This window comes from Centruroides vittatus, unplaced genomic scaffold (genome assembly GCF_030686945.1).
Source record: "Centruroides vittatus isolate TY-2023 unplaced genomic scaffold, ASM3068694v2 contig_357, whole genome shotgun sequence".
Lineage (NCBI taxonomy): Eukaryota > Metazoa > Arthropoda > Arachnida > Scorpiones > Buthidae > Centruroides > Centruroides vittatus.
In genome coordinates this window covers 3,619,015-3,624,694 of record NW_027122180.1, presented here as the reverse complement: position 1 = coordinate 3,624,694, position 5,680 = coordinate 3,619,015, and positions in this window count along the sequence as shown.

Genomic DNA, 5,680 nt, shown 5'->3' with positions numbered 1-5,680 from the left:
CTAATGGAATCGATTTTCACATACTACAGTATTTTTTTTCGTTGCACACACTATATATATAAAGTATCATTTTTCTTCCTTATTATATTGTATTTCTATGAGATTACTCATGGTCGTGGATTGAAACGTAGAATTGATGCGTTACCACGAAGAGCTCTTTTAATATTATCGCTTTAAAATCTCAAATATGAGATAAAATCTTCATTATAATGAAATTGTATAAAAGACGAAATCTTTCTGTTTATAACAAGATATTATGATCTATATGATAGAAGCTCAATATTGTAACCCAAGTCCTGATCGTTGGGATATGGAATTCCCTCAATATATCACTATTGGAAAGAGGCTGAAGTGACCTAACATTAAAAAAAAGAAAGTTGCAAGGCTACGTCTAAGAAAACCGATATGCTTTCTTCATGGTGATCTTTTCTTATCTCTAGGGTACTAGAAAAATCTGTCAAACTAAATCGTGAAACTTTTACTTTCGAATAACAACTGTACAAATCTTGTTTTTTCAACTAAAATTTTTCTCTGTAAAAAAAAATTCTTTTTTCGGATTAAAAATTTATAACAAAAATATCATCTTTCGTAAATCGATATATCTTAGATTACGTTTATGGTTTTATATATGAAGATTTATACTTTCGCTAAGATTGCGATTTTATGATCTTGGTAAAAATATATTCATGAATAAAATTAATATTTAATTCTAATTATTAAGTATTTACCGTAAGATATATATTATTATGACAATTAAATCAAAAACTTAACGTTTTTATTGATAAAAATTATTACAATAAATTTATAAGCAAAATAATTTATTAATAAAATTTAAAAACAAATTTTATTAGACATATTCATTGAATATTCAACGAATTAACCATTCAAACAGTTTAATTATGAATATTTCTTTGTTTGGAATTTTTACAACATCATGCTCCATTAATTATTCATTACAATTACTTAAAATAATTTTTATGAGTATTTCGACATAAACATATTGTGTTTGCGATGTTATGCGAAATAATTAATTATTTTCAAGTTTGAAAAATCAAAATTTAACCTCTCTGCAGATTTTAAATATTCTGTTAAGTAATTTGTTGCTCTCCAATGACTCATGTTGGCTCATTTATATTCTACCACGCCTTGATTCCAACATTACTTTGACTAAATCATCAATCAAGCAAAAAGAAAAAAATAAAAGAATATAAAAAGAGACTTGCTTTTAAATTATTATTAAAAGCTTTACTTGATACTTGATGATCCATTTTATATACTTTTAGAAGTTTTGTGGACATTTTTAAAGTTTAATTTATATTTATAAAAGCTTTTAAACAATTTTATTTCTCCTCGATTTATTTCTATTAATCTTAAGGGAAAAATTATTAGAATTTAATCTATAAAAATATTTAAAGATTAAACGTAAACTTCTGACGTTAATTATTATATATTTAACTCGAAAGTGGCAATAAATTTATTAATTTTAAATTTTATAAATAAATAAAAATAGCTCTGGATATAAAAAAATCGAATAATAAAAGTTAAAAACAAAAAAAATCGAGAAAACTCAAGCTATTTTCTGCAATTGTTTTGAGATTTTGACAAATCGACAATAGAACGACCTCCGTGACACCAAAAAATCAATAAAGTGAGATTTGAAAATAAAATTGTGGTGAAACTTATCATTTTTATTCTACTGCAATCGACAAAGATTTATATAGGAATTAATAATAATAAAGAAAAATCAATATGATTATTAATAACCTATTAAAACCATAAAAGATAGCATGAAGCTGAATATTGATATCAGTGCTTAAGTTAACGTTTAATTTCCCTTTAAGTACATGTAGTGCAGAGTTATGTATCGTATTATTAGGGAATTTGCCGATCGATCATGGTGACAGTTTGAATGACTGAATCTTTCAACAACTGAATGAGGTTTCTTCTTGAATACTTTTTTTTTTATCTTTGCTAAATCCTCTGAAGAAAGAATCCAGTGGCGACAAATCTAAAAATGTATAGAAGAAGAATTCATTTCGGTGGATGATAAACCGATTAGGAATCTTCCCGAGCAATTTCATATAGAAGATACTAGTCATTAAATATATGATTTACTTATGGTAACTGCTGCAGTCTTTCAACTTATATACATTCTTTTTATGAGAATATTATCTTAAACGAATCCTGTGCTATCATTACAGTTTATTTTCCCCATTTAAAAAAAATCTAGTTTAAATTCTAGAATGCAGTTTAAAACTACTCTTCTGGGAATCTAATGAATGTGCAGATCTTTCCAGTTAAGTAAATATCTCTTTTTTTTGCTTTTTTACTTCTTAAAAATTTTTTTAAAGATAAACTTTTTATATATGTCAAATATTGCTTATTTTTATTAAGAAATTTTAGTAAAATTTCTTAAACTTTTTATTAAAATTCGCAATAAAAAACAATTAGTTTTAACTTATGAGAAATTTAAATTCAAAATGAAATATGTTTTGCGATAAAAATTGTGTAATTTTTTATAAATAATTTTTTTTAAATTAATTGAACAAATTTTATATTAAGGAAAAACTGTTTTTTATTTTTTATTTTTATAAAATTCAAAAAAATTGAAAATATATCGAGTCAAGAAGAAGATAAGAAATTATATAAACTTATAAAATTTAATTTGTTTAGAATTTATTTTTCTTAAACGGGGAAGTACTTCCTTCACAAACATATTACATATTACATTTGAATTCGTTGAATGCATTTATTAAAAATCTAAACATAATAAATTTAAAGTAGAATATTATTTTTGTTTACTTAATGAGATTAGAAGCAGTAATATTGATTTTATTATATATACGTCTTTATGAAAACTAGACAAATAATTGATTAAAGGCATCATTTTCGCTAGAAATCACGCGAGAAAAACTAAAAATATCATTATCTTCTATTCGAATACATTAAATCAAAATGTTAAGATAGCTACGAATGTAAATATAGGCTGAGTTATTTTCGATATCGCAAAGCAGTCGAAAATAAATCAAAATGGCTACTATGGATTGAAGTGTGGAGATGTGGTTTTTCTTCTGGTTGTCGAAGAATTGCCTAGCGGCTCCGAGTTCAACGTTATCAGTGAACGAATGTTATCTGAGTTAGAAATGGCTAGAAGTCATAAAAACATTTCTGCATTCAGCTTGTTTCGAACTTATCTCGATGGTTCTCAATAGAAGAGCTGCATACTATTTCCAGATGGTTGATGAGTGTTGTACCAGCGTCGTTTGCTTTCATTACCTCCAGAGAAGCATAATGTTTGTTGTGACATTAATAACATGTTAACAATCCTCTTGTTTAATTTAATGCATCAAATAGAGAGTTCTAATCAACGTAGAAATGAAAACCTTAAGGATATTACATCTGATAAGCTTCGCACCTTTTAATATAGTCTATTATCAATTTACTTTACGCTTTATCTGATATAATTATAGCATTTAATAAGAAATTAAATTCTTAATCTTTACGATTCGTTCTTTACAAATTCATTAATAGGATTTTTAATAATTTAATGTTTATATTTTATTTTTTTATAATATCCAAAAAATTTGTTATTTTCGTTAATTTTAAAAATATTAATAAACTTGATAGTGTTTTGGTTAATTATCATCAAAAATACGAATAAATCTAATAATTATAAAAGTCTAATAAAATTAATTTAGAACTATTAATATTATTATAAAGATATATAAAATGAACAATGGAATCGTTTTATATAAATATTATTAATTAATCAACAAGGTTAATTTTAGTTCTAAATTTATCATGTAATTGGCTCAACACGTGTGCAGTTGGACACTTATCTGATATGCGGATATTGGTTAGTGCAGATATATCTAAAGATTAATATTCCTCTGTTTCCATGCATAATTTATATTGAGATGGTAAATGAAACTGTATGATTTATACTCTGAAAATTTATTTTAAAGTTTTATTTTCATAAAAGGACTTAAAAAATGTTGATTAAACAGTATTTGCTTATTTATTTATTTAACTTATAAAGTTATAAGCTTAATAACAATATATTATTACAAAGATGATTTACCTGTTATAATATATGTAATTTTATTTTTCAATTCTTCACAATTATTATAATACAAAATTAATATTATTTATAAGTTAGAGAGGATCTTAAAATATTTAATTATAACCTCATAATTGTGTAATAATTCCTAATAATATGACAACAGAAATCAATAATAAATAAATGTTATATATTCTTATCCATATCACACACTGTAAATAAAATATTATAGAATTTTTCCTTTTGCAGAAAAATCTTTTAGTTACCAGTAACATAATAATATCCTTCATTTTCACCATAAAAATGTGCTAAAATAGATTAGGCCCGAATTCCTCAATCGAGACGTTTTATCTATACAGATGTTTCTTCAATAGGTCCAGACAATCCTATAAACTTTAATGCATCCAAAGTCAATCCTGTTGTTCGAAAAAACTAGATTAGACCTGGACTTATAACATTTCTCCTAATAATACACTCGGAAAATTTTCTATCTTTATCCATTCTGAGTCTTCCATTTTTAAAATAAGAAATAACTATATTCCAAACTAGCAAAACTGATTTCTTTTCTTGAACTAAAAACGGATTTTTATTTTTATTTTTACACTCAAAAACTTTTTATTTTTTGAATATAGAGTTCTGTTACAGATTATAAAATTACCCTTCAGTAAATTTCATGTTACTATAAAAGTACTTTTGGAAAAAGCAATAAGTTTAAGACTATTTTATCCCTGAATTGTGACACTAAATTGCACGCAGCGAAAGATTTGATTTATCAAGAAACAAATGGAATACTCGTTTATTGATTTATTTTAGTCTCATTTTATAAATGTTTAAGTTAAATTAATCAATTGAAGACTACAATTTTTTTGTATCGGGCTCAAAAACAATGTTTCAAATTTGTTTAAAAGCTAAATGCTATTAGGTTAAGCAATAAGAATTAGATTGATCTGTTAATAGTGGAAGATCGTCAATTTGACCAATTCTATTACGTTTACTTATATAACTACAGAGACCAAGTAATCCTGATAGATCGTGGAGGAGTATTCCCTAATCAATCTTACCTATGAACCCGTGGGCATTCCTTAGGGATCACAACGTTCTCTTATTACAATAGATCCAAGCTTAAAGACATAGAGATAATTAGTTCTGTTTCGTTAAACTATCCGGACTTGTTAAAGGATTAAATATTTTCGAGAAGTAGCTTAAGACCAAAAGAAAACGTTAATTTATATCTTAGAAATAAATATCATTATTCAAATTTCATATAGAGATTAAATACGACAAAAATGTAAAAAATTATTTTCGAAAAATATGTTACCAACATTTCTTTATGTACAGCGGAAATATCAAGTCTAAAGTAATGATAAAATGTTAAAATAAGTTGACGTGATCTAGAAACAACATGTTATTCTGCAAATTGAAGTTAAAGTATAGCATTACATAGATATTTCTCTCCTTCTGAGTACAAATCTGTCACACGTATAAGATGCAGCAGATGGATCATGTTAAGAAATTTATTACAGTAACTTCAACAGATAGAAGATTTAAGATATGTTTTAGTTACAATTTGAGCATTTACTTTCAGGAAGCAATAGGATTCGCTTGAATATCGATTACAAA